Below are 10313 nucleotides of genomic sequence, written 5' to 3'. Positions count from 1 at the left end.
GAAATGAAAAATTCACTAAAGGGATTCAATAGCAGAGTAGATGATACAGAAGAATGGATCAGAAAGCTGGAAGAAAAACTATAGGAAATCATCAACAGGTAAAAAAAAAAAAAGAAGAAGAAGAACAGTGTAAGGGACCTCTGGGACAACATCAAGCACACTAACATTCGTATTAAAGGTGTCCCAGAAGGACAAGAGAGAGACAAAGAGGCAGAGAATCTATTTGAAGAAATAATAGCTGAAAACTTTCCTAACCTAAGGAAGGAAACAGATCTCCAGGTACAGGAAGGACAGAAAGCACCAAACAAGATAAACCCAAGGAGGCCAACACCAAGACACATTCTAATTAAAACGTCCAAAATTAAAGATAAAGAGAGAATCCTGCCAGACACAAGAGAAAGGCAACAAGTGACATATAAAGGAAACACCATAAGGCTATCAGCAGACTGCTCAGCAGAAACTTTACAGGCTAGGAAGAGTGGCATGGTATATTTAAAGTGCTGAAAGGAAAAAACCTAAAGCCAAGAATATTCTATTTGGAAATGTTGTCATCCAGTATGGAAGAAGAGATAAAGAGTTTTCCAAACAAGCAAAAATTAAAGGAGTTTATCACCAAGAAACTGGTTTTTAAAAACATGCCAAAGGGACTTATTTAAGTGGGAAAGAGAAGACCACAAATAGGAATAAGAAAATTATTTTTTTAAAAAAAGACGGGCCAGCCTGGTGGCATAGTGGTTAAGTTTGTGCACTCTGCTTTGGCAGCCCAGGGTTTGCAGGTTCGGATTCAGGGTGCAGACCTAGCAATGCTCATCAAGCCATGCTGTGGTAGCATCTCACAAAAAAATAGAGGAAGACTGGCACAGATGTTAGCTCAGAGACAATCTTCCTCACAAAAAAAGGCAATAAAATCACTGGTAAAGGCAAAAATACAGTAAAGTTATCAGATCAACCACCTATGAAGATAATATGAAAGTCAAAAGACAAAAGTGCTAAAATTACCTACTTCAGTGATAAGACGGTAACGGATACACACACACAAAATAAGAGGTTAGATATGATATAAAAAACATACAAGGTGAGAGGAGGAAAGTAAAACAGCAGAGCTTTTAGAAAGAGGTCAAACTGAAGAGACCATCAACTCAATATAGATTGCTATATACATAGATTATTATGTATGACCCTCATGGTAATCACAAATCAGAAACCTATAAGAAATATATAAATAATTAAGAGAAAGGAACCCAAACATAATACTAATGATATATAACAATGTACACCAGAAATTTATATAATGTTATAAATGAATGTCACTTGAATAAAAAATTAATTAATTAATTAGAAAAATAAAGGTTGAATTGCAATATTAAAAAAAGACCTCGAATATCAATAATCACTTCAAATGTAAATGCATTGAATTCACTAATCAAAAGACACAGAGTGGCTGGATGCATTAAAAAAGAAGACTCAACAATATGCAGCCTCCAGGAAATACATCTTAGCTCTAAGGACAAACATAGGCTCAGAGTAAAGGGGTGGAAGACAATATGCCAAGCAAAAGAAAAACAAAAGAAAGTGGGTATAGTCATACTTATATCAGACAAAACAGACTTCAAGACAGAAAAAATGACAGGAGGCAAGATGGACATTGTATGGTGATAACAGGAATATTCTACCAAGATGACACAATATCTATTAATATATATGCACCTAACACAAGAGGACAAAAGCAAATAAAGCAACTATTAACACACCTAAGGGGAGAAATTGACAGCAACACAATAATAGAAGGAGACCCTAACACTCAAGTCAATGGATAGATCATCCAGACAGAAAGTCAACAAGGAAACAGTGGCCTTAAATGAAATATTAGACCAGATAGACTTAATAGATATATATTGAACTTTTCCATCCAAAAACAGTAGAATAAATATTCCTTCCAAGTGAACATGGAAATTTCTCAAAGATAGACAATATGTTGTGAAACAAGGCAAGCCTCAATAAATTTAAGAAGAATGAAATCATATCAAGCATCTTTTCTTACCACAATGGTATGAAACTAGAAATCAACTACAAGAACAAAGCTGGGCAAGTTGCAAATATGTGGAGAGTAAACAACATGTTACTGAACAACTATTGGGTCAATGAAGAAATCAAAGGGGAAGTCAAAAAATACTTGGAGACAAATGAAAGTGAAAACACAACATACCAAAACCTATGGGATGCAGACAAAGCAGTATTAAGAGGGAAGAATATAGCAATATAAGCCCACCTCAATAAACAAGAAAAATATCAATAAACAATATAACACTACCCCTAAAAGAACTAGGAAAAAGAACACACAGAGCCCAAAGTCAGTAGAATGAAGGAAATAATAAAATAGAGAAGAAATGAATGAAATAGAGACTAAAAACAACAATAAAGGATCAATGAAGCTAAGAAGTGGTTCTTTGAAAACATAAACAAAATTCACAAACCCTTAGGCAGACTTACTAAGAAAATAAGATAAACACTCAAATAAATAAAATTGGAAATGAAAGAAGAGAAATTACAATGGACACCAGAGAAATACCAAGAATTATAAGAGAATACAATGAAAAGCTACACATCAACAAATTGGATAACCTAGAAGAAATGGATAAATTCTTAAAATCATACAACCTCCTAAAATTGAAGGAAGAATAAATAGAGAACCTGAATAGACACATCACTAGTAAAGAGATTGAGACAATAATCAAAAACCTCCCAAAAAACAAAAGTCCAGGACCAAGTGGCTTCTCTGGTGAATTCCACCAAACATTCAAAGAAGAGTTAATATCTATCCTTCTAAACTCTTCCAAAACACTGAAGAGGAAGGGTCACTTCCTAACTCATTTTACAAAGCCAACATTACCCCGATACCAAAACTGGACAGGGAGAGCACACAAAAGGAAAATTACAGGCCAATATCACTGACAAACATAAATGCAAAAATCCTCAACAAAATATTAGCAAATCAAATACAATACATTAAAAGGATCGTACACTTCTATCAAGTGGGGTTTATTCGAGGGGCACAGAGATGGTTCGTCACCTGCAATCAATGTGATACACAACATTAACAAATGAAGAATAAAAATCATATGATCATCTCAAAAGATGCATAGAAAGCATTTGACAAGACCCAACATCCATTTATGACAAAAACTCTCAATTAAAGGAGAATAGAAGGAAACTACATGAACATAATAAAAGTTATATATGACAAACCCACAGCTAACATCATACTCAATGGTGAAAAACTGAAAGCTATTCCTCTAGAATGCAAGCAAGACAAGGATGCCTACTCTCACTGCTCTTATTCAACATAGTAACGGAAGTTTTAACTGGAGCAATTAGGCAAGAAAAGGAAATAAAAGGGACCCAAATTGGAAAGGAAGAAGTAAAACTGTCACCATTTGCTGATGACATGATTCTACATATAGAAAATCCTTTAAAATCCACCAAAAAACTACTTAAATAATCAATGAATAAAGTTTCAGGGTATAAAATCAACATACAAAAAGCAGTTGCATTTCTATACGCTAATCACAAACCAGAAGAAAGAGAAATAAAGAATACAATCCCATTTACAATAGCAACAGAAAGAATAAAATACCTAGGAATAAATTTAACCAAGGAGGTGAAATGCCTATACACTGAAAACTATAACACATTATTAAGACATCAGAGATGACATAAAGAAATGGAAAGACATTCTATGTTCATGGATTGGAAGAATAAACCTAGTTAAAATGTCTATATTGCCTAAATCAATCTACAGATTCAAAGCAATCCCAATCAAAATCCCAATGACATTCTTCATGGAAATAGAAGAAAGAATCCTAAAATTTACATGGAAAAATAAAAGACCACAAATATCAAACAATCCTGAGAAAAGAGAATAAAGTTGAAGGTATCACACTCCCTGAATTCAAATTATACTACAAAGCTATAGGAATCAAAACAGCATGGTACTGGCACAAAAACAGACACATATATCAAGGAAACAGAATTGAGACTCAGAAATAAAGCCACATATCTATGGACATCTAATATTCAACAATGGAGCCAAGAACATACAATGGAGAAAGGAAAGTCTCTTCAATAAATGGTGCTGGGAAAACTGGACAGCCACGTGAAGAAGAATGAAAGTAGACCATTATTTTGCACCATACACAAAAATTAACTCAAAATGGATTAAAGACTTGAATGTAAGACCTGAAACCATACAACTCCTAGAAGAAAATACAGGCAGTCTGCTCTTTGACATCGGTCTTAACGGTATCTTTTCAAATACCATGTCTACTCAGTCAAGAGAAACAAAAGAAAAAAATAAACAAATGGGACTCCATCAGACTAAAAATCTTCTGTAGATCAAAAGAAACCATCAACAAAGTGAAAAGATAACACACCAACTGGGAGAAAATATTTTCAAATCGCATATCCAATAAGGGGTTAATTTCCAAAATATATAAAGGACTCATACAACTCAACAACAAAAAAATGAACAACTCAAACAAAAAATGGGCAGTGGATATGAACAGACATTTTTTCCAAAGAAGATATGCAGGTGGCCAACAGACACATGAAAAGATGTCCAACATCACTAATTATTAAGGAAATGCAAATCAAAACTACCATGATATACCACCTCACACCCATCAGAATAGCTATAATTAACTAGATAAGAATAACAAATGTTGCAGATTTGGAGAAAAGAGAAGTCTCATACATTGCTCGTGGGAATGTAAACTGAAGTAGCCACATGGAAAGCAGTATGGAGATATATCAAAAACTTAAAAATAGAACTACCATATGATCCAGGTTTTCCACAGCTGAGTATTTATCCAAACAACATGAAATCAATAGTTCAAAAAGAGATATACACCCCTATGTTCATCGCAGCATTATTCACAATAGCCAAGACTGGGAAGCATCCCAAGGGTCTATCAACAGATGAATGATAAAGAAGATGTGAGATATATATATACACATATACACAATGGAATACTACTCACCATAAAAAGGACAACATCATGCTATTTGTGACAACGTAGATGGACCTTGAGAGTATTATGCTAAGCAAATAAGTCAGACAGAGAAAGATAAATACCATATGATTTCGCTCGTATGTGGAAGATAAACACATAGATAAGGAGAACAGATTAGTGGTTAGCAGAAAGGAAGGGAGTGGGGGGAATACGAAAGGGATAAAGGCGACCATATGTATGATGATGATTAAAAACTAGACTATTAGTGGTGAACATGATGCAGTCTATACAGAAACTGATATATAATAACGGACAACTTAACTTTACACAATGTTATAAGCCACTATTACCTCAATAATAAATTGGTTTTAGAGGTAGTAAAATGTATACAGATTGAGAAGAAAAAATAAAGCTGTCTTTGTTGGCAGACGACATGGTTGTCTATGTAGAAAATCCAAAGAACCAACAAAAAACCTCATGGAATTAACAACTAATAGTCAACTACAGCAGATTGCAGGATACAACTTTAATATAAAAGTCAACATCTTTTCTATATGCCAGCAAGAAACAAGTGGAAGTTGAAATTTAAAATACATCCTCTTTACATTAGCACCAAAAAAGTGAAATACTGAGATATAAATCTAAGAAAATATGTACAATATCTATATGAGGAAAACTACAAAACTCTGATGAACAGAACCAAAGAACTAAATAAATGAAGATCTATTCCATGTTCAAGGATAGGAAGACTCAGTATTTTTAAGATGTCAGTTCTTCCCAACTTGATCTATAGATTCAATGCAATCCCAATCAAAATGCAAGCAAGTTATGGTATGGATATAAATAAGCTGATTATAAAATTTATATGGAGAGGCCAAAGAATCATAATAATGAGAAAATATTGAAGGAGAAAAACAAGATTGGAGGACTGACACTACCTGACTTCAAGACTTACCAAAAAGTAGTCAAAACAGTGTGGTATGAGTGAAAAAATAGACAAATAGATCAATGGACGAGAATAAAGAGCTCAGAAACAGACCCACATACATATAGTCTACTGATCTTTGACATAGGAGCAAAGGCAATACAATGGAGCAAAAATAGTCTTCAACAAATGGTGCTGGAAGAAAGGGACATCCACCTGCAAAAATGAAAAACAAATATAGACGCAGATCTTACAGCTTCCACAAAAATTAACTCGAAATGGATCATAGGCCTAAATGTTAAACTCAAAACTATAGAACTCTTATAACATAACATAGGAGAAAACCTAGATGACCTTGTGTATGGTGATGACTTGTTAGATACAACACCAAAGGTATGATCTATGAAAGAAATCATTGACAAGCTGGAATTCAATAAAATTTAAAACTTCTGCTCTGCAAAAGACAACATTAAGTGAATGAGAAGACAAGCCACAGAGTAGGAGAAAATATTTTCAAGACACATCTGATAAAGGACTGTTATCCAAAATAAACAAAGAACGCTTAAAACTCAACAGTAAGAGAATAAACAACCTGTTTGAAAAATGGGCCAAAGATCTTAACAGACACCTCATCAAAGAAGATATATAGATGGCAAATAGCCACATGAAAAATGCTCCTTATCATGTATTATCAGGGAAACTCAACTTAATGCAGCAAGGAGATGCTACTACACACTTATTAGAATGGCCAAAATCCAGAACACTGACTAGACCAAAAGCTAGTGAGGATGTGGAGCAACAGAAACTCGCATTCATTGCTGGTGGGAATGCAAAATGGATTAGCCGCCTTGGAAGACAGTTTGGCAGTTTCTTAGAAAACTAAACATACTCTTATCATACAAGCTAGCAATCTCACTCCATGGTATTGAAAACTTATGTCCACACAAAAACCTGCCCATACTTCCCATGGATGTGCTTGGGGATGGGGTTGGAGCTCCAGTGCCCAGCTCTGCAGCCCAGGGGGAGGTTCCGGGTTTCCACAGCCCCCCGGCAGGGAAAGCCTATGCTCGCCATTAGCAGGGAGGCCCCGCCCAGAAACCAGAACAAAGGGAAGCTCCCAGCGAGCAGATTCCCCGACACCCAGCAGCCAGCCAGCTGCTGCTGGGCCCACAGTCTCCGGCCATGCACGGGTCGGTGCAGGGGGCACCTGGACTTCCCGTGGACATGCTTTGGGACTGGGTGGAGCTCCAGCGCCCAGCTCTGTGGTGCAGGGGGAGGCTCCCAGGTCCCGCACCCCCCTGGCAGGGAGGACCTCTGCTCGTCATTGGCAGGGAGGCCCCTTCCAGGATTCGGAAAACCAGGAAGCTCCCTAGAGCAGAATTCCCTGCAAGGCAGCAGCTTACCAGCCACCGCCAGGCCCACGGACTCTGGCCGTGTCCCAGATGAGGCAAGGGGCTCCCAGAGATCCTGTGAGAGTGGTGTACGGCAGAGTGGAGCCTGGGTGAAACAGCTACGTGGCCCAGGGGGGAACTCCAGGTTCCTACAGCAGCCTCAGTGAAAGCCTCTGCACAGCACTAGTGGAGAGGTCCTGACTGGCAATCGCAAGGTGGGAAGGCCCTGGGGCAAAAGTAGCACAGCTAGGTGAGCTAACAACAGACTGCAGAAGATACCCATAGCTCTGCTGGGACCTATAGTGGACAAGTGTGATCTTGTGGGCTCTGTCAGTGACAAAGCTGCGACTATAGGTGATCCTGTTCCCGGCTGCTGGGAAAGCCCATAACACCACTGCAGACCAGAAGGAGGGAGCGCTTCTAAGTGGGCTGCAACAGTAGGCACCAGCAGCCTGAGGCCACCTTGCAATTGCCCCCACAACCAATGAGGGACCCCACATGAGCACTGTGACTACGAGGAGGGGTCCAGGTCCAGTCAGTAACAGCTGACAGGCTTCCTGGTTGGTGCAATCTAAACAGCACCCCCCCCCCCCCATACACACCAGTCTTAACAAGTGGAAGCAGCAACTAAACGCTATCTCTATGCAGAGGCACAAATCCACGCCATCAAGCAGTATGAAAAATATATTAAACCTCCAGAACACAAGGAAAATGATAAGCACCCAGAAAACAATCCCAAAGACAATGAAATCTGTAACCTAAATGACGATGATTTCAAAACTACCATTATTAAAAAACTCAACGAGTTAAAAGAGAATTCAGATAGACAACTCAATGAGTTCAGGAGCTATGTCACAAAAGAGCTTGACACTATAAAAAAGAACCAGTTAGAAATACTGGAGATGAAGAACACAATGGAGGAGATTAAGAATAATATGGACTCTCTGAACAGTAGGGTCGATAATATGGAGGACAGAATTAGCAATTTGGAGGATAGGAATATAGAAATGCTGCAGATAGAGGCGAGAGAGAAGTAAGACTAAAAAGAAATGAAGAAACTCTCCGAGAATTATCCAACTCAATTAGGAGATGCAACATAAGGATTATAGGTATACCAGAGGGAGAAGAGAAGGAGAAGGGGGCAGAAAGCCCGTTCAAAGAAATAATAGCTGAGAACTTTCCAAATCTGGGAAGAGAGATGGAACTTCATGTGACAGAAGCCAATAGATCTCCAAACTTTATTAATACAAGAAGACCAACTCCAAGGCAGATAGTAGTGAAACTAGCAAAAGTCAATGACAAAGAGAAAATACTAAGGGCAGCCAGGCAGAAGAAAATAACTTACAAAGGAAACCCCATAAGGCTATCAGCAGATTTCTCAGGAGATACCTTACAGGCTAGAAGAGATTGCAATGAAATATTCAAAACTCTGAAGGACAAAAACTTGCAGCCAAGAATACTCTACCCAGCGAAAATATCCTTCAAATACAATGGAGAAAGAAAAACTTTCCCAGATAAACAAAAGTTAAGGGAGTTCATTGCCACAAAACCTCCGCTTCAAGAAATGCTCAGGAAGAAACTCAAACCTCATTGAAAAATCAAAAAAAGGAAAGAGGTTACAAAATCCAGAACAAAGGAGATAAGCAGAAGAACAATAACACAAAGTAACAGCTCTCCATCAGAACAAAATGCAAAAGAACTGGAAAACAAGTTATAAAATGGCAACAGCAGGCCCCCACGTTTCAATAATCACTCTAAATGTGAATGGATTGAACTCTCCAATCAAAAGGCACAGAGTGGCAGGATGGAGCAAAGAACAAGATCCAACAATATGCTGCCTCCAGGAAACACACCTCAGCCCCAAAGACAAACACAGACTCAAAGTGAAAGGATGGAAGACAATACTCCAAGCTAATAATGAACAAGAGAAAGCAGGTGTTGCCATACTTATATCAGACAAAGTAGACTTCAAAGCAAAACAGATAAAGAAAGACAAAGAGGGGCAGTATGTAATGATAAAAGGGACGCTCCACCAAGATGACATAACACTGATAAATATATACACACCTAACACAGGAGCACCAAAATTCGTAAAGAAACTATTAACAAAACTAAAAGGAGACATCAACAGCAATACAATAATAGTAGGGGACCTCAACACCCCATTAACACCAATGGACAGATCATCCAGACAGAAAATCAACAAGGAAATTATGGAATTAAATGAAAAACTACATCAGATGGACCTAACAAATATATATACAACACTCCATCCAAAAACAGCAGGTTACAGATTCTTTTCAAGAGCGCATGGAACATTCTCAAGGATAGACCATATCCTGGGAAACAAAGCAAGCATCAATAAGTTCAAGAGGGTTGAAATAATATCAAGCATCTTTTCTGATCATAATGCTATGAAACTAGAAATCAACTACAAGAATAAAGCTGGGAAAGGGCCAAAAATGTGGAGACTAAACAAAATGCTACTGAACAAACAATGGATTATTGGAGAAATTAAAGAAGAAATCAAATATTATCTGGAGACAAATGAAAATGAAAACACATCATACCAAATTATTTAGGACACAGCAAAGGCAGTCCTAAGAGGGAAATTCATTGCAACACAGGTTCATCTCAATAAGCAAGAAAAATCTTACATAAACAACCTCAAATGACACCTAACGGAATTAGAAAAAGAAGAACAAACAAAGCCCAATATCAGTAGAAGGAGGGAAATTAATAAAAATTAGAGCAGAAATAAATGATACTGAAACAAAAAAGACAGTAGAAAGGATCAATGAAACAAAGAGTTGGTTCTTTGAAAAAATTAACAAAATCGACAAACCCTTAGCCAGACTCACTAAAAAAAAAAGAGAGAAGTTTCAAATAAATAAAATTAGAAACGAGAGAGGAGAAATCACAACAGATACCGAAGAAATACAAAGGATCATAAGAGAATACTATGAAAAACTATATGCCAACAAATTG

This window comes from Equus quagga, unplaced genomic scaffold, assembly GCF_021613505.1.
Source record: "Equus quagga isolate Etosha38 unplaced genomic scaffold, UCLA_HA_Equagga_1.0 HiC_scaffold_8514_RagTag, whole genome shotgun sequence".
Taxonomy (NCBI): domain Eukaryota; kingdom Metazoa; phylum Chordata; class Mammalia; order Perissodactyla; family Equidae; genus Equus; species Equus quagga.
The sequence above is the reverse complement of the archived record's forward strand: the minus strand, read 5'-3'. Positions refer to the sequence as shown.